Source organism: Symphalangus syndactylus, chromosome 9 (assembly GCF_028878055.3).
Source record: "Symphalangus syndactylus isolate Jambi chromosome 9, NHGRI_mSymSyn1-v2.1_pri, whole genome shotgun sequence".
Classification (NCBI taxonomy): Eukaryota; Metazoa; Chordata; class Mammalia; order Primates; family Hylobatidae; genus Symphalangus; species Symphalangus syndactylus.
In genome coordinates, this window is record NC_072431.2 from 90,218,616 (window position 1) to 90,244,314 (window position 25,699).

At 39.5% G+C, this 25,699-nt stretch overlaps 1 protein-coding gene across 4 annotated transcripts in view; it reads right to left on the reverse strand.

Moving 5' to 3' along the window:
* The window catches only part of SUGCT (succinyl-CoA:glutarate-CoA transferase), a 769,733-nt gene that overhangs the window by 547,148 nt on the left and 196,886 nt on the right, over positions 1 to 25,699 (reverse strand). The window lies entirely within an intron of this gene.

The following is a 25,699-nucleotide window of genomic DNA, read 5'->3' on the forward strand; positions in this document are numbered from 1 at the left end:
TGATTACTCTGTTGAAAGATCAGAGTTCACAAATTGGTAATTTGTCTCTCATTTGTTTGTCTGAGCTTTGATTTTTCCTATATATTGCTCATACTTATCCATAAGAAAGAGGTTTCTGAGTAATCTCTCAAGTCCCCTTCCGTCCCTGTATTCTGTTGTTCTATGAATTACAGAAAGTTAGCTTTCTACTAAGTCACTAGTGACAATTAGAGAGATTCAAAAATCAAGTTGTCTCCCTTTGTTAGAGGTGAACTCCTTCTAGCTGAGTTGGAGAGAAGATGGATCATCATCTGCCATAGACTTTCTCAGGGGCTTCCCGTGCCAGGTGAGAGATTGATTAATTTCCTCCAACTAGGAGGATGACTTCATCATGGCCATTCTAAGATGCTGCATTCAAGACTTGATGTGTACCACTGCACCACATGTGCAGGCACATTCACATGTATTTAATTTGGTTCTCAGAATATCCCTTTAAGGACTGACTCAGGATCTGAAACCAGGTCCTTCTCATACCCCATTCTTTTTTTTTTAATATTTGCCCATCAAAACCAAAAGAATGCACAGGCACAATGGTTTTGCTTCAATTGTATTTTTGTTTTCAGAACCTTCCAGCATTCTGCTGGCCAACTCCGAAGGATGCATCTACAATGCCTCTGAAATCCTTTCCTGGTTCCTAAATGAAACCAGGTTTCTAACTAATTCACAGCCCACAATTTTACAAGCTTAGTGTAGTTTCTTTTTCCCTAAATAGGTAGCACTTCTCACAGTACTGGATCCTCCCTGCCACTTTCTTGTCCACTTATGCCATCTTTCAAAAGCTTATTCCAGTTGATTTATAATTTTACTGGCCAAAAGTGGTTAAATCCTGTACCTTTAGAAACCACATTGTGTGCCTGCCATTTCAGATTATCTATAAACATGTTTAATAAAGGGGCCCAGCAGAAATCCCGAGAGGGACCTCACTGTTTACACGTCTCCCTCAACAGCAGGCTCATACATGCTACTTTTTTTTTTCTCTATTAAGACCTACCTGTGGTGAAATTTCCCTCCTAATACCATGGTAACACAATTTGGAATAGCATTGTGAAACTTTCTGACTCCTTGAAAGTCTAAACAAATTGTTTCTTGCTTTTTTCCTGGTGCTTGTTTACCCTTTCAAATAGCTCAAGTATATTATAAAAAACAGGATGTTTTTCTCCATTCATTATACAAAATGGTCAATGATCCTACAATTTCTGGAGTTTACTAATATGAATGAGATTCAACAGTCAATAGATTGTAGGGTCTCCTCAGTAGGTTTCATTAAAACGTAAAAAAGAATTCACTAATACTGAAGAGTGAGTGCAATAACATATTTCACATTTAGATCCATTTATTCCCCTGAGTTTCTTCAGACCCTCATAATGGATGTCATAAAGTTTCAGCAATTTACTTATATCCATCAGGCCAATCAGGCAGAACATCCTGTTCCCTTATCACTATTTGATCTAATACTACATATCTCACCTCTTTGCTTCAAAAGACATGATGACAGTGGAAAGTTCTACATTTCAACAAAGACCAAAGCGAAGAATTCATTGAGTTTCCAGAGCTCCTTTTTTCCCCGTGAGCACCCTGATCATCAAGCAGTCTCATTGATTCTCCAGTCAACCTTCTACCTTTCATGTATAAAAACGCTTTTATTTCTGAATTGCAGTCCTTTTTGTGCTGTGTCTTGAATTCCTTTATAGCTGGACTGGCTCCTTATTTACACCTGACCTGTCACACTTTGAGGTCTTCCCTGTTCTCACTTGAACAATCTTTTGCCTACTTTTTTCCCCTACTTTTGCTTCTTTTACTTTATGAAATGGATGCAAAAGTCTTTATATGAGCTCCTAATCTTTGATATGACGTATTTCTCTGCCCTTCTATTCATGTATTTAAAGCATTTCCAGATTTCTTACAAGTTACAGACTTTTAAAAATATTACTTTCATTGTTTAACTTAATGCACACATTGATTTGATCATAGTTCCATTCTCTTAAATTGACTAATAATGTGATAGGGTTTTTTTTTTATTTTTGGCCTTTATTTCCCTTTAGAAGGTTAAGTGTAATTGAGTTGTGAGCATTATTACAATAGTCACAGATTATTTCCTATACCAATCCCTGCACAGTCCTAGGCCCAAGTCCAATATAATTCCATTCCTTATGTAATTCTAACACTTCTTGCCCTATGTGGCAGATATTTGTGTGCAATCTTTTTTCAGTTGCATAGTGTGATTTCTCTCATACTACTTACTACTATTTAGTCTAATTTTCCAGTGTTCTCGATGTAATTTCACTATCCTTACCCTATTCAGTTGGTCTCTAGCAGATAATCTTAACCTAGGGTCCAGGAATGAGTTCTAGGAAGTCTGAGAAGCTCCTGATATCCCAGGCAAAATCATCCATGTATATCAATATGTGTATTTTCTAACAAAGGCTTTCATAGCTTTCATCAGTTCCTCAAAAGAATTACAGGCAACAAGAAAGTTTAAGAGCCACCGGTCAAAAAAGGGCAGTTCCAAGATGGCCAAAGAGCAACAGCTCCAGTCTACAGCTCCCAGCATAAGCGACGCAGAAGACGGGTGATTTCTGCATTTCCAACTGAGGTACCGGGTTCATCTCACTGGGATTTGTTGGACAGTGAGTGCAGGACAGTGGGTGCAGCCCACCAAGCACGAGCCGAGGCAAGGTGAGGCATCGCCTCACCCAGGAAGTGCAAGGGGTCAGGGAATTCCATTTCCTAGCCAAGCGAAGCTGTGACAGACAGCACCTGGAAAATCGGGTCACTCCCACCCTAATACTGCGCTTCTCCAACGGTCTTAGCAAACGGCACACCAGGAGATTATATCCCACGCCTGGCTCAGAGGGTCCAACGCCCACGGAGCCTCGCTCATTGCTAGCACAGCGGTCTGAGATGGAACTGCAAGGCAGCAGCGAGGCCAGGGGAGGGGCGTCCACCATTGCTGAGGCTTGAGTAGGTAAACAAAGAGGCCAGGAAGCTCGAATCAGGTGGAGCCCACCGCAGCTCAAGGAGGCCTGCCTGCCTCTGTAGACTCCACCTCTAGGGGCAGGGCATAGCCGAAAAACAGGCAGCAGAAACCTCCGCAGACTTAAATGTCCCTGTCTGACAGCTTGGAAGAGAGTAGTGGTTCTCCCAGCACACAGCTTGAGATCTGAGAATGGACAGACTGCCTCTTCAAGTGGGTCCCTGACCCCTAAGTAGCCTAACTGGGAGGCACCCCCCAGTAGGGACAGACTGACACCTCACATGGCCAAGTACCCCTCTGAGACAAAACTTCCAGAGGAAAAATCAGGCAGCAACATCTGCTGTTCACCAGTATTCGCTGTTCTGCAGCCTCCACTGCTGATACCCAGGCAAACAGGGTCTGGAGTGGACCTCCAGCAAACTCCAACAGACCTGCAGCTGAGGGTCCTGACTGTTAGAAGGAAAACTAACAAACAGAAAAGACATCCACACCAAAACCCCATATGTACGTCACCATCATCAAAGACCAAAGGTAGATAAAACCACAAAGACGGGGAAAAAACAGAGCAGAAAAAGTGAAAATTCTAAAAATCAGAGCACCCCTCCCCCTCCAAAGGAACATAGCTCCTTGCCAGCAACAGAACAAAGCTGAATGGAGAATGACTTTGACAAGTTGAGAGAAGAAGGCTTCAGATGATCAAACTTCTCCGAGCTAAAGCACAAAGTTCAAACCGATCACAAAGAAGCTAAAAGCCTTGTAAAAAGATTAGACGAATGGCCAACTAGAAGAACCAGTGTAGAGAAGATCTTAAATGACCTGACGGAGCTGAAAACTATGGCACGAGAACTACGTGACAAATGCACAAGCTTCAGCAGCTGATTCGATCAACTGGAAGAAAGGCTATCAGTGATTGAAGATCAAATGAATGAAATGAAGCAAGAAGAGAAGTTTAGAGAAAAAAGAATAAAAATAAATGAACAAAGCCTCCAAGAAATATGGGACTATGTGGAAAGACCAAATCTACGTCTGATTCATGTACCTGAAAGTGATGGGGAGAATGGAACCAAGTTGGAAAACACACTGCAGGATATTATCCAGGAGAACTTCCCCAACCTAGCAAGGCAGGCCAACATTCAAATTCAGGAAATACAGAGAATACCACAAAGATACTCCTCGAGAAGAGCAACCCCAAGACACATAATTGTCAGATTCACCAAAGTTGAAATGAAGGAAAAAATGTTAAGGACAGCCAGAGAGAAAGGTAGGGTTACCCACAAAGGGAAGCCAATCAGACTAACAGCGGATCTCTTGGCAGAAACTCTACAAGCCAGAAGAGAGTGGGGGCCAATATTCAACATTCTTAAAGAAAAGAATTTTCAACCCAGAATTTCATATCCAGCCAAACTAAGCTTCATAACTGAAGGAGAAATAAAATCCTTTATAGATAAGCAAATGCTGAGAGATTTTGTCACCACCAGGCCTGCCCTAAAAGAGCTCCTGAAGGAAGCACTAAACATGGAAAGGAACAACCGGTACCAGCCACTGCAAAAACATGCCAAATTGTAAAGACCATCGAGGCTAGGAAGAAACTGCATCAACTAATGAGCAAAATAACCAGCTAACATCATAATGACAGGATCAAATTCACACATAACAATAGTAACCTTAAATGTAAATGGGCTAAATGCTCCAATTAAAAGACACAGACTGGCAAATTGGATAAAGAGTCAAGACCCATCAGTGTGCTGTATTCAGGAGACCCATCTCATGTGCAGAGACACACATAGGCTCAAAATAAAGGGATGGAGAAAGATCCACCAAGCAAATGGAAAACAAAAAAAGGCATGGGTTGCAATCCTAGTCTCTGATAAAACAGACTTTAAACCAACAAAGATCAAAAGAGACAAAGAAAGCCATTACATAATTGTAAAGGGATCAATTCAACAAGAAGAGCTAACTATACTAAATATATATGCACCCAATACAGGAGCACCCAGATTCATAAAACAAGTCCTTAGAGACTTACAAAGAGACTTAGCCTCCCACACAATAAAAATGGGAGACTTTAACACCCCACTGTCAACATTAGACAGATCAACGAGACAGAAAGTTAACAAGGATATCCAGGAATTGAACTCAGCTCTGCACCAAGCAGACGTAATAGACATCTACAGAACTCTCCATCCCAAATCAACAGAATATACATTCTTCTCAGCACCACGTCGCACTTATTCCAAAATTGACCACATAGTCAGAAGTAAAGCACTCCTCAGCAACTGTAAAAGAACAGAAATTATAACAAACTGTCTCTCAGACCACAGTGCAATCAAACTAGAACTCAGGATTAAGAAACTCACTCAAAGGCCGGGCATGGTGGCTCACGCCTGTAATCCCAGCACTTTGGGAGGCCGAGGCAGGCAGATCACGAGGTCAGGAGATCAAGACCATCCTGGATAACACAGTGAAACCCCGTCTCTACTAAAAATACAAAAAATTAGCCAGGCGAGATGGCGGGCGCCTGTAGTCCCAGCTACTCGGGAGGCTGAGGCAGGAGAATGGCGTGAACCCCGGGGGGTGGAGCCTGCAGTGAGCCGAGATTGCGCCACTGCACTCCAGCCTGGGTGACAGCGAGACTCTGTCTCGAAAAAAAAAAAAAAAAAAAAAGAAACTCACTCAAAACCGCTCAACTACATGGAAACTGAACAATCTGCTCCTGAATGACTACTGGGTACATAATGAAATGAAGGCAGAAATAAAGATGTTCTTTGAAACCAATGAGAACAAAGACACAACATACCAGAATCTCTGGGACACATTAAAAGCAGTGTGTAGAGGGAAATTTATAGCACTAAATGCCCACAAGAGAAAGCAGGAAAGATCTAAAATTGACACCCTAACATCACAATTAAAAGAACTAGAGAAGCAAGAGCAAACACATTCAAAAGCTAGCAGAAGGCAAGAAATAACTAAGATCAGAGCAGAACTGAAGGAGATAGAGACACAAAAAACCCTTCAAAAAATCAATGAATCCAGGAGCTGGTTTTTTGAAAAGATCAACAAAATTGACAGACCGCTAGCAAGACTAATAAAGAAGAAAAGAGAGAAGAATTAAATAGATGCAATAAAAAATGATAAATGGGATATCACCACCGATCCCACAGAAATAAAAACTACCATCAGAGAATACTATAAACACCTCTATGCAAATAAACTAGAAAATCTAGAAGAAATGGATAAATTCCTTGACACATACACCCTCCCAAGACTAAACCAGGAAGAAGTTGAATCCCTGCATAGACCAATAACAGGCTCTGAAATTGAGGCAATAATTAATAGCCTACCAACCAAAAAATGTCCAGGACTAGATGGATTCACAGCCGAATTCTACCAGAGGTACAAGGAGGAACTGGTACCATTCCTTCTGAAACTATTCCAATCAATAGAAAAAGAGGGAGTCCTCCCTAACTCATTTTATGAGGACAGCATCATCCTGATATCAAAGCCTGGCAGAGATACAACAAAAAAAGAGAATTTTAGACCAAAATGCCTGATGAACATCGATGCAAAAATCCTCAATAAAAGACTGGCAAACTGAATCCAGCAGCACATCAAAAAGCTTATCCATCATGATCAAATGGGCTTCATCCCTGGGATGCAAGGCTGGTTCAACACATGCAAATCAATAAATGTAATCCAACATATAAACAGAACCAAAAACAAAAACCATATGATTATCTCAATAGATGCAGAAAAGGCCTTCAACAAAATTCAACAGCCCTTCATGTTAAAAACTCTCAACAAATTAGGTATTGATGGGATGTATCTCAAAACAGTAAGAGCTATTTATGACAAACCCACAGCCAATATCATACTGAATGGGCATAAACTGGAAGCATTGCCTTTGAAAACTGGCACAAGACAGGGATGCCCTCTCTCACCACTCCTATTCAACATAGTGTTGGAAGTTGTGGCCAGGGCAATCAGGCAGGAGAAAGAAATAAAGGGTATTCAATTAGGAAAAGAGGAAGTCAAATTGTCCCTGTTTGCAGATGACATGATTGTATATCTAGAAAACCCCATCGTCTCAGCCCAAAATCTCCTTAAGCTGATAAGTAACTTCAGCAGTCTCAGTATACAAAATCAATGTGCAAAAATTACAAGCATTCTTATACACCAATAATAGAAAAACAGAGAGCCAAATCATGAGTGAACTCCCATTCACAATCGCTTCAAAGAGAATAAAATACCTAGGAATCCAACTTACAAGGAATGTGAAGGACCTCTTCAAGGAGAACTACAAACAACTGCTCAAAGAAATAAAAGAGGATACAAACAAATGGAAGAACATTCCATGCTCATGGATAGGAAGAATCAATATCGTGAAAATGGCCATACTGCCCAAGGTAATTTATAGATTCAGTGCCATCCCCATCAAGCTACCAATGACATTCTTCACGGAATTGGAAAAAACTACTTGAAAGTTCATATGGAACCAAAAAAGAACCCGCATTGCCAAGACAATCCTAAATCAAAGAGATCAAAGCTGGAGGCATCACACTACCTGACTTTAAACTATACCACAAGGCTACAGTAACCAAAACAGCATGGTACTGGTACCAAAACAGAGATACAGACCAATGGAACAGAACAGAGCCCTCAGAAATAATACCACACATCTACAACCATCTGATCTTTGACAAACCTAACAAAAACAAGAAATGGGGAAACGATTCCCTATATGATAAATGGTGCTGGGAAAACTGGCTAGCCATATGTAGAAAGCTGAAACTGGATCCCTTCCTTATGCCTTATACAAAAATTAATTCAAGATGGATTATGGACTTAAATGTCAGACCTAAAACCATAAAAACCCTAGAAGAAAACGTAGGCAGTACCATTCAGGACATAGGCATGGGCAAGGACTTCATGTCTAAAATACCAAAAGCCAAAATTGACAAATAGGATCTAATTAAACTAAAGAACTGCTGCACAGCAAAAGAAACTACCATCAGAGTGAACAGGCAACCTACAGAATGGGAGAAAATTTTTGCAATCTACTCATTAGACAAAGGGCTAATATCCAGAACCTACAAAGAACTTAAACAAATTTACAAGAAAAAAACAAACAACCCCTTCAAAAAGTGGGCAAAGGATATAAACAGATACTTCTCAAAAGACATTTATTCAGCCAATAGACACATGAAAAAATGCTCAGCTTCACTGGCCATCAGAGAAATGCAAATCAAAACCACAATGAGATACCATCTCATACCAGTTAGAATGGAGATCATTAAAAAGTCAGGAAACAACAGGTGCTGGGAGAGGATGTGGAGAAATAGGAACACTTTTACACTGTTGGTGGGACTGTAAACTAGTTCAACCATTGTGGAAGACAGTGTGGCAATTCCTCAAGGATCTAGAACTAGAAATACCATTTGACCCAGCCATCCCATTACTGGGTATATACCCAAAGGAATATAAATCATGCTGCTATAAAGACACATGCACACGATGTTCATTGTGGCACTATTCACAATAGCAAAGACTTGGAACCAACCCAAATGTCCATCAATGATAGACTGGATTAAGAAAATGTGGCACATATACACCATGGAATACTATGCATCCATAAAAAAGGATGAGTTTATGTCCTTTGTAGGGACATGGATGAAGCTGGAAACCATCATTCTCAGCAAACTATCACAAGGACAAAAAAACCAAACACCGCATGTTCTCACTCATAGGTGGGAATTGAACAATGAGAACACTTGGACACAGGAAGGGGAACATCACACACAGGGGCCTGTCGTGGGGTGCAGGGAGGGGGAGGGATAGCATTAGGAGATATACCTAATGTAAATGACGAGTTAATGGGTGCAGCACACCACCATGGCACATGTATGCATATGTAACAAACCTGCACATTGTGCACATGTACCCTAGAACTTGAAAAAAAAAAGAGCCACTGGTCGATGTTGTCACTGAATTATATATATGTGTGTATTTTATAAATATATATATATATATATATATTTTTTTTTTTTTTTTTGAGACAGAGTCTCACCCTGTCACCCAGGCTGGAGTGCAGTAATGTGATCTTGGCTCACTACAACCTCCACCTCCCGGGATCAAGCAATTCTCCTGCCTCACCCTCCCAAGTAACTGGGGTTATAGGTCCATGCCCCCACACTGGGCTAATTTTCATATTTTTAGTAGAGATGTGGTTTCGTCATGTTGGCCAGGCTGGTCTCGAACTCCTGACCTCAAGTGATCCACCTGCCTCAGCCTCCCAAAGTGCTGGGATTACAGGTGTGAGCCACCATGCCCAGCCACTAAATATATTATTATTATTACATACCAACCATGTGTTTCCTTATCCACAGAGAATATATTTGTCCAGCATTATTTTATATATTTTGTTTACCGTTTTAATTATACTCAATCTGTTTTCATCATTCTGTATATAAAATGTTATAATCCCAGCATTTCATCCACCCCTGATGCTCCTAAAGATTTCCTAACCCAGCAGTAGTAGTTTCCATTAATTTCTACTAATTTACTCCTTCTACCAAGACTATGAAAGGAAAATGGAATCAAGATACTTAGTTGCCACCAATCATTCTATCCATTCTTTTTTTATACTTTTAGCATTTATATATCTAATATGCATATAAATACTTGGGGGCTATACTTTTCTACAAAACTTAATTTGCTGTCTAGATGAATGGATGATTTTGCCATGCCCAACACACCATCTTCATCCAATACACCACTAAATCCTCTTCTCCTGTCACTACTCCCTCCACTGCCTGCCACCATAACCCTAGCAAGGTCTGTGTCAAATTGGGTCTCATGCTTCCTCTGCCCTTATCAACTTTCTCCCAGTTTTTGCGTTAAACCCTAAACTGCCACTTACAGATTCACTACACACAGAGCTCATTTTCTGGCCCCCCACATTAATGCAACACCTCAATGCACCATTATGTTTGCTGAACAAACCTCAGATTCTTTTGCAGTCTACACAGTAACACTATTATAAGTTTTGTTCCCTGCCTCCCAGCTTCTTTGAACTAGGACTGAACTTACTGATTTGATTCCTACAATGGAAACAGGAATGACATGATAGGCAAAAAAGAACAATCCACACCCCTTCTAAAGTTTTTTGAGATGCATTTTAAACAATGACTAAAAATATATCTTAAATTTAACTATGTAAAAACAAAACAAAACAAAACAAAATCCAACGCAGATTCCAAAAGTCTAACAAGAAAGATGAGTTTATTTTTAAGATACATAATGCTCTTAATTCTTTAATATTGTATTCTTCTTCTATTTGAGACAGCACACTACTAATACAGGTTATGTCACATCAGAATCTCCATCATTCTTCATCAATGGCATATTATCAAGCAAAACCATGGGGCTGTTTATGATGGAAGTACAAAGATTCTTACTAGGATGTTTTCAGGATGAGAGATCTCTTCAGACTTCCTTGAAGTTGTTTTCCAAGGCTGCTGCTAACCAAGTAATGTTCTGGTGACCCCAAGGTGCCAGTCATAGCTATTCAAAGCCTAGAGGTCCTCTCTGAACCAAAAATGGTCATTCCACAGCAATAAAGATAATAAAGAACAGACAATCTGGAATTTATGTGGCAAACATTCAATAAGAATTTGGCAGTTTGCTTCTCAGAGTTTGTTTCTCTTTAGAAATAAAGCTTAAATCAGTGACTATGCCATTTACAGTTTAAATGGCCCAGCCCGTAAGATGGCTATACTAACAATACTAACGGTGCTAACAATTCTATTCAGCTTGATCACCATTTATAACACTGAGGGAAATTTTCATTGAGAATCTCAGTGTGGAACTTCTCTCCCAGTTACTGTTCTAGGATCCACATGTTTCCCTGCCCCTCTACCAGACTACCAATCTGCTCCCCACTGACCCACGCCATTGTCATGAACACATTGGCCAGGCAGAGGAAAAGGAAGACTTCTCTATGACCTGGAGCTCCACTCTGGTGGACAAAACCTATAGGAACAAGGACTCCTGGCAGTTGATGAACTGGGTTATCAACTGGGAGATAAAGATAACAGCAGCAGGCCTGCGGTCTCTGAGCTCGTGTAGTACTGGCAGTCACAGCTACCGGCTACTGAACATACACTATGTGCCAGACTCTATGCCACATATTTTAAATGCACTGTCTTGTGACTTGTCACCAGGTAGTATTATACCTATTTTATACATGAAGAAATTAAGGATCAGTGAAATGAAGCAATGTGCCAAGGTCTGTCTGACTCCAAAGCTCATGCACGCTTTTAAACACTACACCTAAATGTGCTGCTATCTCTAGCAAGTTGAGTCTCAGCAGCAACAAGTGAAAAGAAAAAGGGAAAAAAAATTCAGCAGTAAAGAGGATGGGTGTGTAAAATACTATCACTGAAGAAGTAGATGTTTAGACTGTGCCTAAGAATAGGAATGGGCATTTTAGGCTTGTTTTCCATGATTTAGATCAAGCTTGTCCAACCCGCAGCCCCCAAGCCGCATGCGGCCCAGGACACTTTGAATGCCCAATATAAATTCATGAATTTTCTTACAATATTAAGAGATTTTTTTGTGATTTTCTTGTTTAGCTCATCAGCTATCTTTGGTGTTGCTGTATTTTATGTGTGGTCCAAGACAATTCTTCTTCTTTCAATGTGGTGCAGGGAAGTCAAAAAATTATCTAAATTTTAGATAATGTTTTAGAAAAATAAAATTGATTTTCACTAAAATGCTTCAAAATTAATTCTGTTTCTGGTCATAAGGAATTGCATCAGAATAAATGATGTTAGAAAAGACCCTAAAGCTTAGAAGTAATTACTATGGTGACCTTAATTATTTGAACAAAAGAAAATTATATGTAAGCTAAAACTGTATTGTTTTTACATCAATAAAACCATTTTCTTGGCTGAAATTACACAAACCAAGTATTTGCCACGCATTTAGTGATATAAAGTAAATGCCCCCCCATCCAGAAGAGGAAATACACACACTCACAAAACACACTCAAGCACACACAAACACCTGCTACTTTATGACTTGTTTGCTACCCTTGTTAACTGAAACAGAGGAAAAACCATGTCGGACTTGGAGGAGCATTTTGCAAGCAGGTAATTTCTTTCAAGAACTAACTTTTCTCAAGCTAAGCATCTGGCAAAAAAAAAAAAAAAAAAAAAAATCGAATCTTCTAAAGCATAGTCCTTACCCTCTTCACCCTTCTCTCCTAATATGCAGACCTAACCAGTTGTTAACAGGACCTTTCCTAGGAACCTCATACATCTCTAAATGTATATCTTCTCCCTCAGGATATTACTTTACCTGTAAATGTCCCTATATTCATCTTCATGGCTGAAACTAACTCCCTACAAGATTACATTTGGGACATTATTTTCTAAGCAGACTCAATCTTCTTTATAAAACTACCCTTGAGACACCTCACACACTCAGAAAGGTCAGCACTTCCTCTAACAATCACATCTTAGAGGCTGATGCTAATTTCAGGATACAGCCTTGCTTCCTTTCTGTTCTCAATAATTTCTATGGAGATCAAATCTGTATGTTTATTCTGTGTTGCCGTGCTTAGAAGCCCAGTATGCTGTTCTCTCAGTGAGCCTGTCACAGCATCTGCAGCGTATTCTCTGCTGAGGTTATATAATGACAGACTAATCCATGCAACAGGGAAGACAGTAGGCAGGAGTGCCAATCCAAAAAAAATGGAAATCATTCCCAAGAATCTCTCTCCAGGAGTTTGAACCATAGAGAATGATAGTTTTACCTTAAATAATCAATGTGTATATCAGTAGCTCTAAGGATGGGGAGGAAATCATCTAATAATATGATCATGTTCAGGGATTCTTGCAAATCCCCATTGAAAAATCCTGTCCCGTTACCAGGTTACAAGAGTGACATCTAGTGGACTCATATTAGAATGACAACAAGGGTCTAAGGAAAACAAATCACCTTTTAACATCTTGTTAAAATGCAGATTCTGGTTCATTAGAATGAATCTATTACTTCCAACTTCCAGGTGATGCCAATGCTGCCACTCCATAGACTACTCAGAGTCACTAGGACCTAGAGCATTTTGCACCTGCTTTCACCCTCAGGAGAGGAGGAGGAAGGGGCACTTGAGAGTAAACACTTTCCAGGTGAAAAATAGTCCAAATGAATTATTAATATAATTTTGTATAATGTTCCTATTTCACTAGCACCACTCAGCATGCACACATACCATTTTCTGTCTAGGCAGGGTCCCTGAAGCAGTACTCCTTTTCCTAAATGCCAGAACCAAACTTAAGAAGGAAACAGCCTACTTCACAGCCATACTTATACATGAACATGATTTGTTCAAGTCTCCAGTATAGATTCACTTCGGTACTTAACATCTTACAGGCTTTCTACCATTATTATATTATTTGCCTAATATTAAACTAGAATAGTAATTGGTACCATATCAGAACTCAGTTATTTTCCCCCCAGGCAGTCTGCACCTGAACTGAGATCTATCAGGGTACTGTATTGGTGCTAAAAACAGCTACTCAGAATTTCAACAAGATTTGCACTGGACACCCCTAGGAACAAAACAAGACATGTAACTACATGCGAATCCAACTGTTTCCATAAACTAGTCCTGTGTGATTTGAGCTAAAGAGCCCTGACCTCCACACAGAGCCACCAGGCTAGACTCTTAGCTGTGAGGTAATGTGTGTGTCCCTTCAAAGAGGACCTATGCCAGGCCTCACCCAAACTCCTCCCACCTAGGCCTCCACCTTGGGTAGATTTGAACCCATTCTTTGGTTTTAGGTCCACAGTTCTAGGAATGACAACACTGATTTCCAGCACTGAAGGAAATCAGTCTCTTTTCTCCAAAACACATACACATACACATACACACACATACATACACACATACACACACATACACACATACACATGTACAAAACCCACTTTCTTGTTCAATAAAGTCCTTCAGTACAAGATGATAGATCTAGGACAAGTAATGAGTTTTAAGCAGTGGAACCCCTGTTTCAAAAAACTACCAGAAGGTGGAATTGTTCTGGTTGAAATGGGGTGGGAATACTTAGAAAACTGTCTACTTGGTTTCTACCCAGGCTATCCTCCTCCCTAGGCCTGGAATACTCCTCCTCATGTCCCAAATATTCCTTCCCATCCCAGCTCTGTCCCCACCCTACCAATCTCCAGAAATACAGTTTGAAAACCAGAAATGATGAGTCTCACAACAGCTAAAACCATCCCCAACTCCTATATTGCTCAAGGACAGTACTGTTGTCATTAAATAGATGGAACTATTAATAGGTAGAGTTGCTTCACTATACCAACACTTACTTATGATCCTAATACAATTTTAGCATATGCAACCAAAGGATTTATTCAAAAGATGTACAACCTGATTTCCTGAAGGAAATTTGCTTTTAAGTCATAAATAAGGATCCCTATGATGAGTAAACAACAGAATTGTTTATACCTCTTCAATTGCTCTTGGCAGTCCTAAAGGGGAAATTATGTAGAGGAAAAGGTCACATAATTATTTCTCAAAAGTAGGATAAAGATAGAAAATGAAACTAAACATGCAGCATTGTATCATCTGCCTATACAGTACAATGGGCTCAAGTCCCCCTGCCTCAGTTAGAATCCCAGTTACACCATGGACCCGTGACCCTGAACAAGTTATCTAAACTCTCTATGCCTCAGTTTCCACACATGAAAGTGGAGATAATAGCAATAACTATTTTAAGAGCTATTGTAAATACTGATTTAATATATGTAAGATATTTAATAACACATAGTATTCATAAATGTTATATCTGATAATTATTACAATGATTAAGATAATATTAACAGGACTAATAACTGAATATTCAAAATAGCCTTTGATTCTTTTAGATAATTTTAGCCAAATATGTTAGGCATAGAAAATATAAAAACACATTAGTTCTGCACATATATTAAGAATACAAGAAAAGTTGAAAAAATTCTAAAGGAATTAGACATTTATTACTTTTACTTTCCTTGCACCACCTTCTATTTTACCTCTTAGCGAAACACATTTAAAACACTATATGTCAATTAGAGGGAATTCTGAGTTTAAAAAATCATAATAGTCTTTGAACAGTTGTAAGTGCATTTATTCTTTGTGTAATAGTTACCCTTGGACATCATGTTACCTTATTTACGTTAACTTTAGAAATTTTGTTTTAAATCAAAGACAGCCAAATCTTTTCTAAGAAGTAGTCCAGAGGGTGGCAGCTATTATGCCAGTAGCTGGCACATCTGCCTTAATTTTACCTGCTCCTGGACTGCCCAGTGACCTATATTCTTCAGACTGTGGCAACCTCCTGGCCAACTGGTTCCAAAGTAACCAGGATCTTCAAACAAAAGATTTGGTTTTGCTTTAACAAGAATCCCAAATCCGTACGGATCAAGGCATACACAAGCATTAAGGCAAATATTCAAAAGCTACCTGGCCAAAAACCTTAGAACTAAAGGGGCTGGGGGTTCATACAATCCATGCCTTAATTTACCAGAAAACCAACTTTTGAATATTCTAACTTGTCAGTGCTAATTAATCAAAAGTTTGTAGAAGCCTCTGAAACGTAATCTAATGTATTTGCTATCACCTACTCTTTCGTTCCCAATAAATCTCCAAATATTTTTTAATGGGTAAGCATTATCGACATTCTTTGCAATTTTAAGGTTATAAAAACAAGCATTTAAAATATTCTATTTCCTTCACTTTTTAAAACCAAAAGAAAAGTCTCCACAATTTTTTGCTGTTACAAAGGTGAGTGTATATTTTTTATAAAGGTAGGTTCCCATCTTGTGGGCTTCTCAGAGATTACTCCTGAAAATCATTTTTGTCATGGTTCCTTTTGTTAAGTATGAATCTATACCCAATCTCAATTAATTAAACCATTCAATAAACTAGAAGCCTTACTCCCTTTAACAACTGAGTGATGTTGCCATACATGATTCTCCTCAAACTCTATTAATTTTAATAATGTTATATTTGGACAATGAGCTGAAGGCTACAACTTCTGAAAAAGTTCTAAGAAGAGTTTTTTTAAAACAAAATTACCACAGCATGTTGCCCTCTTTCCTTCTCTAAAAAATGAGAAGACATTAAGCTAAAAATCCCATAAAGTTTAAGAAAGAAATTCAGCTCTGTTTATTTATTTAGTCTACCCCTAAGCTTCTATGGGTAGTTTTCATAGAGACTATTTCATAGAAACTATTATTCACAAAAGCTATAATTATTAGTTCAACACACCAATAATAACAGGAGCCACCTTTTATTGAGGGCTTACTAGAGTCAGATGCTGCACAAAACACTTAGTACAATGATCTCTTTTAATTCTCCAGGCCTATCTGACCCCAAAGCTCAAGTTCTCCCAACTTTGCCTGCTATATTGCCTTTGAGTCCCTTGAAATCAAGGGCCCAGTTCTTCATTTGGAGGCTTTCAGGACTAAAACACTGCCTACCCCACAGGGGACTCAAGAAATTAGTTTTTAATTGGTTTGTCAAGAGTCATTTGAAAGCAATGTACTGAAACCATGGTAGGGGGAAACCTACACTTGCCCTACAGCTCATAATTCAAAGATACTTCTGTAGCAAGGCCAGCTATTAGGTTTGGTACCCACTAGAATCATAATAAATTTCACATTTGGTAAAGAGATAATGGAAACGGATTAGAAGAATTCTAGAATCTGCCAAAAAAAAAAAAAAAAAAGACACACATCCACAATGTATCCAGCTTAGTTTGGATACAGTCAGAAAAGAAATGTTTGTTTTTGTTTTTTTGTTGTTGTTTGTTTCAATTTGTTTTGAGATGGAGTTTTGCTCTTGTTGCCCAGGCTGGAGTGCAATGGTGCAATCTCGGCTCACTGCAACCACCACCTCCCAGTTTCAAGTGATTCTCCTGCCTCAGCCTCCCGAGTAGCTGAGATTACGGGCACGCACCACCACGCCCAGCTAATTTTTGTATTTTTTAGTAGAGACGGGGTTTCACCAGGTTGGCCAGGCTGGTCACAAATAGAAACAAGTTTTAAAACCTTAAATCCATGGTTCCTATTTATTCTAGAACATAACTGCTTAATGTCTCTAGGCTTCCCTTTCATCAAACTAAAGAAGAATAAGCAAAAATTTTATAAATATATATATACATGTATGTATACATATATCTCCCAGCTACATAGTACATGTCCAGTGGTAACCAGCATGATTATTATTACTGTTATTACTAATACAACAATTATTTTAAACATGTGATAGAATTATATGCCTGTTTATACCTTCAAATTTTAGTGCCTTAGTGTGACTATGGTAAAATAAATAAATAAAAAGTCACACAAGAAGAGACAGATGTATATTATTTACATTTTGACTTTTAAAAAAAAAAATCCTTAACATGGGTTTAAGAAAAAAAAAAAGAAAAAGATTCCCAATGTTACCTAATCTGCCATGATTTAACAGCACTTTGACATTTTTCTAAGGAATGATAGCAAAGTACTGCATATCTTCAAACTTGGAATTTACTGCCTGTCTGAGTCTCTGCTTCTGCCAAATTAAATATACAGTATAATGTCCCCACCAGAAATAACATAGCACAGCTTCCTGCTCTACTCCTTGGTTGAATAAGCCCAAACTGGAACAAGGAAGATGTTATTTTATTTAATCATATAAATAATTGTTTTCCTCAACCTCTTGAGTTAGAAGCTACTTCAGAAGAAAAGTTTAGAAGAAATTACCATGTGAATTATCAGGACATTTAAAGGAAAATTCCCATTGAAAGGCTCATGAAAGAGCATAAAAAAAGAATTATCATTAATGAACTACTCAGAAAGTCAACCACCCCTAGCTATTGCATACCACCTGAACTCCTGGGGTCTCCCACTGGTCTGCAAAGCACAGACCACATCATAGAATAGACAGTAGAGGGCTTCCATCCAGCAATTACCCAAAATTTTTTGGAAGAGTCCTGTATAGTAGCACATACAGAAATAGGATAGTATTTGAAAAAGACATTGCTTAGGAATCAAAGAAAGGTTGGTGGGCTTTTTTTTTTTTTTTTTGGTGGCTTATGCCTGTAATCCCAGCACTTTGGGAGGCCGAGGCAGGTGGATCACCTGAGGTCAGGAGTTCAAGACCAGCCTGGCCAACATAGTGAAACCCCATCTCTATTAAAAATACAAAAATTAGCCGGGTGTGGTGGTGTACATCTGTAATCCCAGCTACTTGGGAGGCTGAAGCACAAGAATTGCTTGAACCTGGGAGGTGGAGGTTGAAGTGAGCTGAGATAGCACCACTGCACTCCAGCCTGGGCAACAGAGCAAGACTCTGTCTTAAAAAAAAAAAAAAAAATATATATATATATATATACACACACACATAATCATCTGCTTATCCTATGAAGTATAATACAGGTGATAGAGGACATAAAATGCAGATGCAGTGCCCTTAGGCAAAATATAGAAAGGGACACTTTCTCTCTTGTGACAGGAAGGAATGCAGTGATCTACATATAGGTTCAAATGCAAGAGTTTGGGAGGTATAGTAAAGATAAGGTAGTTCTCTTCTGATTGCATTAATTTTAAGTGGAATAAGAGACATAGTCTTTAAGGATGAGGAGAGATGGAAAGATCTTAGAGAAGAGAATGTGTGAGGTAGTCATCTCAGAGGGGGAGAAAATAAATTACCTAGGTGAAGGTGGCAGGATTTCTGGGTAAGCCTGAGGGGCCACTTGAGAAAGATGGCCATGGATTGGGAGGGAGATCATCGGCAAAGTAGCATATTTTCTTCTGACCATATCCACCACTTGACTGCAGGCCAGGAATAGATGAACTATTAAGTCTATCCGCACTGGGATTTTGCCAGTTGAATATAAAGGCAAAAGTGTAATCATTGATAATAATAGTCTAAGGCCGAAAGCAATGGCTCACAGCTGTAATCTCAGCACTTTGGGAGGTCAAGGTGGGAGGATCACTTAAGTCCAGGAGTTCAAGACCAGCCTGGGCAAGATGATGAGACCCTGTCTCTAAAAAAAAATTTTTAAATAGCTGGGCATGGTGGTGTGTGCCTGTGGTCCCAGCTATTACTCAGAAGGCTGAGGTGGGAGGTTTGCTTGAGTTTGAGACTGCAATGTGCTATGATCATACCACTACTCCAGCCTGGACAACAGAGAGAGACTCTGTCTCTAAAAAAATAATGATAATAATACATTCTAGATCTGGAAACTGAGTGCTCCTACTAACAGCATCAACATCACCTTGAAACAGAATCTGCATCTTAACAAGACATCCAAATGATTCACATGCACTTTAAACTATGAGAAACACCAAGTGAATGGGAGTGGCAGCCAAGTGAGAACAGAAAAGGATCACTACAAGAGAGGAGAGGTTAAAGAAAGGAGAGGGTGGACTGTTGCAAGGGTCCTTTATGTGGATTTTACAGCCACCAAGGCTGATGACAGGAGAAATGACTGGGTCAAAAGAAGAGAGATTAACAGAGCCATATGGGAAAATTGTCTAGGTGATAACAGATGGCCAAAAGGCTTGGAGTTCTGGTTGTAATTGAGGCAAATGGGTATAAGGAGTGATGGGACTCATTCTGACAGTATTATTTTATTTATTTAATTTAATTTAATTTAATTTTATTTTATTTTATTTGAGACAGGGTCTTGCTCTGTCACTCAGACTAGAGTACTGTGGTGCAATCACAGCTCACTGCAGCCTCAACCCTCCAAGTCAGATGGGAGGCTCAAGTAATCCTCCCACCTCAGCCTCCACAGTAGCTGGGACCACAGGCTTGTGCCATCACGCCTGGTTTCTTCTTCTTTTTTATTTGAGAGACAGGGTCTCACTATGTTGCCCAGGCTGGTCTCAAACTCCTGAGTTCAAACAATCCTCCCGCATCAGTAGTGCTGGGATTACAGGTGTGAGCCACCATGACTGGCTCTGGTAGTCTTTTTAAGGAAAGGTTATAGTGTTATTCTCAAGACTGGCCTCTTGGGCAATTTACCCTGTCATGAAGGCAACACTATAGCTGAAAGAGTCATGGTTTTACCAGCAGCACAATAAACTGTGAGCTCTCTCATTCCTGCTGCCAAAGGAATGAGCTGGGGGGACAGATGGTCTCATCAGAAACACAGTCTGGTGGGCTTCTATTAGATCCTCACATCAGCTTGCCCCTTGGGAAGGGATTCACTGTATATCAAAATTAAATCATTAAGCACTTAGTATAGTGGTAGCTACCCAAAGATCTGTGGGCACAAAGACTGTGCCTGCACTAGAGAGCATAAAAACTCATAGAAGACTAGAGAAATTCGTTGCTCTTGAAAAGGAGAAGAGAGACAAGGGACTTCTGAAGCCAGAAAGGAGAAGGGAGAGAGAGAGAGAGAGAGACAGAAGATGGGGAGATTCTTATGCTATTCAGGACAGTGAAACTCCCTGGTAATAATCAAAGGATATGGTTAGAAAGGTGAGGCCTCCTGTTGTAAGACTGGGTACATTTCATCTATAAAAAAAACATGGCTCTTAAAATGTAAGAACAGATGGTGAGGACATGGAGAAAAGAGAATGCTTATACCCTGTTGGTGTGAATGTAAATTAGTACAACTTCTATGGAGAACAGTACAGAGATTTCTCAAAGAACTAAAAAATAGAACTACCATTCAATCCAGCAATCCCACTACTGGATACCTGCCCAAAGGAAAAAAAATCAAGATTTCAAAAAGATACTTGCATTCATATGTTTATCACAGCAATATTCACAATAACAAAATCATGGAATAAACCCAAATGCCTGTCAACAACGGACTGGATAAAGAAAATGTGGTATATCTATACCATGGAATACTACTGAGACATAAAACAAGAGTAAAATCATATCGTTTGCAGCAACATGGATGGAATTGGAGGCCATGATCTTATGTGAAATAACTCAGGAACATCAAGTCAGGCTGGGCACGGTGGCTCGCGCCTGGAATCCCAGCACTTTGGGAGGCCAAGATGGGTGGATCACCTGAGGTCAGGCGTTCGAGACCAGCCCAGCCAACATGGTGAAACCCCATCTCTACTAAAAATACAAAAACTATCCAGGCATGGTGGCACAGGACTATAGTCCCAGCTACTTGGGAGGCTGAGTCAGGACAATCACTTGAACTCGGTAGGCAGAGGTTGCAGTGAGCTGAGACAGCGCTACACTCCAGCCTCGGCAACAGAGCAAGACTCTGTCAAAACTAAACAAAGCAAAACAAAAATGGCTGGGCACAGTGGCTCATGCCCATAATCCCAGCACTTTGGGAGGCCGAGGTGGGCAGATTACTTGAGGTCAGGAGTCTGAGACCAGCCTGGCCAGCATGGCAAAACCCTGTCTACTAAAAATATAAAAAATTAGCCAGGTGTGGTGGTGTTTGCCTGTAATCCCAGCTACTCAGGAGGCCAAGGGGGGAGAATCACTTGAACCAGGGAGGTGGAGGTTGCAGTGAGCCGAGATCGCACCACTACACTCCAGCCTGGGTGACAGAGTGAGACTCCACTTCAAAAAAAAAAAAAAAAGAAAGAAAGAAAAAAGAAAAGAAAAAGAAACAGCAAGTCAAATGCTGCATGTTCTCACTTATAAGTGGGAGCTAAATAACATGTACCCATGGACATAGAGAGTGGAATAATAGACACTGGATACTCAAAAATATGGGAAGTGGAAGGGGAGTGAGGGAGGAGAAATTACCTATTGGATATGACATACACTATTTGGGTGATGACTGCACTAAAAGCCCAGGCTTCACCACTACATAATATTTGCATGTAACAAACCTGCACTTGTATGCTCTAAAATCTAATTTTAAAATAAGTAAATAAAAACTCCATTTTTTTTCCACTATATTCAGTATCACCTGTCCTTGTGAGTGTATTTGTGAATGGATCTTCTATGATATTGGAGACAGGTAGAGGTCAGTGTGGGTCAGAAGCAAAGGAGGACGTGGAAATGAAGGTTCCTAGAAGGTTGAAGAAATTTGGGTGAGAGTTTTAGATAGATGCAGGCTATGAAATTAAAAGAATTACCATGTTGGGCATGTATGTAAAGGGCAGTGGCCCCACTGACAACTATGTTACATAATAAAATATATTCTTTTTGAAGACCAGCTATCTGCTTTCTCTGCACCCTCCTCTCCCGTCTCTAAAAGCCTACTGTCTTTAAGTATAATTGTTTAAGGACTGGGAAACATATCTATGCATTAAAAATATTACAGGCTTACGCCTGTAATCCCAGCACTTTGGGAGGCCGAGGCAGCCAGATCACTTGAGGTCGGGCATTTGAGACCATCCTGGCCAACATGGAGAAACCCCATCTCTACTAAAAATACAAAACTAGCCGGGCGTTTTGGTTTATGCTTGTTATCCCAGCTACAGGAGGCTGAGGCAGGAGAATAGCTTGAACCTGGGAGGTGGAGGTTGCAGCAAGCCAAGATCACGCCACTGCACTCCAGCCTGGGTGACAGAGCGAGACTCTATCTCAAAAAAAAAAAAAAAAATTAACAAATATTATGTAACTATTAATCCCTTAGGCTAAGTGCTTCTCTGTGGCAGGGTCCACTAGAAATGGGAACAAAAGAAGCAGTGAAATCTAAAACTTCTTTTTAAAAATCTGAAACCTGCCAGACACTGTGGCTCGTGTCTATAGTCTCCGCTACTTGGTATCCCAGCTACTAGGAACACTTGAGCCCAAAAGGTCGAGGCCGCAGTAAGCTATGATCACACCACTGCACTCCAGCCTGGACGACAAAGTGAGAACCAGTCTCATAAATAATAAATAAATACATAAATATCTGAATTCTCAGAAAAGCATCCACCAACATGTTCAACAAGTAGCAAAATTATCTCAGCTCTGTCTACGTTTGTCTAACTTTCTTAATCTTAAAAAGCTGGCAGCCAAAGAATAGGGAAGAAAAGGGCATGAGTGGATAATCAATCTGAGAAGTTAAGAACTGCATGCTTATAAAATAACACACAAAACAAGATCACTACTTTTCTGAAATTTACATGCCATGCATTTGAGGTATACAATCTTTCAGATAGGGTTCAACAAGAATGGAGGAGAGTGAGCTAGGCACCATAAGTAACTCCTGTGACCATCAGTCTTCCATTATAGACAGTGCAAAACTCAGACAACTCAACTTAGATGCAAAGTTTTCTGTAATTATTACAGAAAACTGAATTATAATTATCCTGGAACTCACCCACAAAAATATTCCCCCAATCTATTTTTAAAATTAAAAACAGACCAGGGTCTCTAAGCATATCTAGGACCCATCTTGGTATGCTAGTTTCATTTCAGCTAAATTTGCATTTATTCCTTAATCACAGTGCTGAACTAGTTCTTGGGAAGAGGAAACAGATTAATTCTGGGCTCTTGAGGAAATAACCTGGTAGATTTCTTATTTCTTACAGATAATAAAGCTGCAATCAACTAAAATCAAATAAGTATACTATCCATTTTATGTGAATGGCACAATTCAACAGGAAAAGTACATTTCTATCATTGAAGAACAGACAAACACAGACACAGATACACACACAGACAGAAAGAGAAAAAAAAAAATCCCATGTCTTTTACTTTCCAAAATAAAAGCCAAGATTCTGAATTTCTTTTCATCACATAGTGAAATAATTGAGGGCATACCCAGGGTGCCAGAACTCTAGGTGCACATGCCCAGAAGGAATAGCTGAGGTCTACATAAAGCTTTTTAAAATGACATTCCATTTTTTAAATTTGCAAAAAATAAACTACAAACTTTATGCTTGAACGTAGTGAACACCTACCTATGTGATGGGATTTGGAATTACACTAGAGAACCTTCCAACTCAGGAATGCTTTCTTCACGTACATAAAACGCTGAAGGCCAGGCCAGGCATGGTGGCTCATGCCTGTAATCCCAGCACTTTGGGAGGACGAGGCAGGCGGATCACTTGAGGTCAGGAGGTCGAGGCCAGTCTGGCCAACATGGTGAAACCCTGTCTCTACTAAAAATACAAAATTTAGCCAGGCGTGGTGGCACATGCCGGTAGTCCCAGCTACTCAGGAGGCTGAGGCAGAAGAATTGCTTGAACCTGGGAGGCAGAGGTTGCAGGGAGCTGAGATCGTGCCACTGCACTCCCACATAGGCAACAGAGCAAGACTCTGTCTCTAAATAAATAAATAAGTAAATAAAGATTGAAAGCCAGACTTCCATTATTTGAGATGATTTCCCATAGATTCCAACATTGTTCTCTGTTAAAATACCCTTGAGAAAGACCTCCATTATCAATGACGAGTATAAATTTAGTTGATCAGACCCTTGACCTAGGAGCAAGTTTGATGGAGACCCTTGATAGGGGTAGAGTTGATGAAGAGAACTGAAATCACCTTTTCTTATCAAAGGTAGCAGAATGTGAAAGAATACTCAACAAGGAGGCAGGGCACCACAGTTGGAGTTCATCTGCCCAATCTAGGTATCAGATTTCTTATCTGAAAAACAAGAAGACTAAATCTGATGATCTCTAACCAATTCAAAAATGTAATGACTTCTGTGAAATGAAGCAGGTCTGGTTAGAAGTATAGGGTCAGTCACAAAGGGCTAGGAAGTGGGGAGGCAAAATGTCATTAATGGTGGTCATAAAACCAATGGTGGAGACAAAGGGGAAGAACTGGAGAAAACACCTCCACAACTGTAATTACACCTAAAGATCAACTCAATGTGTTGAAAAGCAGTTCTACAGTGAAATCATAGTAATGCCTCAGGTAAAGGGCCATGAATATAAACAGAGAGGGAAGAATCCTAGGTTCATATTGAGTCAGTGCTTTCCTCAAATTCTGATTTTAAAAAATGGAAAAGAAACTAGTTTTGCCCAAGGAAATAATGTCTTAAAGCTAAAAGGATGATTAGCAAGGTTGATGAATTTCCTGGCAAATGAAAAATGCTGACTTTTTTGTTTTCTCCCAAGAGCACTAACATTGAAATGACTCCAGTAAAATTCACTCATTCATTCCACAGATATGTATATAGTACCTAACATGTGCTTCCATTGATTGTGAGAAGACATACAATGATGAAAAAGTCACCTCTACTCTTAAGAGCTTGCAATAGAGTACAGAAGATATACAGATACATTAATAAATACAACAACATATGGTGCAACTGGACCAAACAAAGGTTAGAGATTGGAAGAAGAGCTAGGTTTTGTTTTAAATTTTATTTTTGAAAGATCACAGTTACTTCACATATTCATTTACACTAGCCAAAGTCAAGAATTTCTAAGGACAAGTTTAGACACTTAATAAAGAACAGCAGCTCCTGAGCCATCTGCTTTGTTCCAAAAATGAAGAACCATCACACGCAAATTTTCATTTTACTTCAATCCTGTGAGAATATTATTGTCAGATGGGGTAGGTAACATTTGTTTTATAACTGACATGGTTAACAAATCATGGTTTATAAAATGGCTACAGTCAGTGCCTCTTTTAGGTGGAAAAAAAAAAAAAGAAAACCATCGTATGAGCCCAAAAGTCACTTACTTTCAGCGAGTTCCTTTGATCTGTTTAAGGGTCCTGTTACTAATCTCTTTCTGATGAAGAAATATGCAAAACAGAACTTG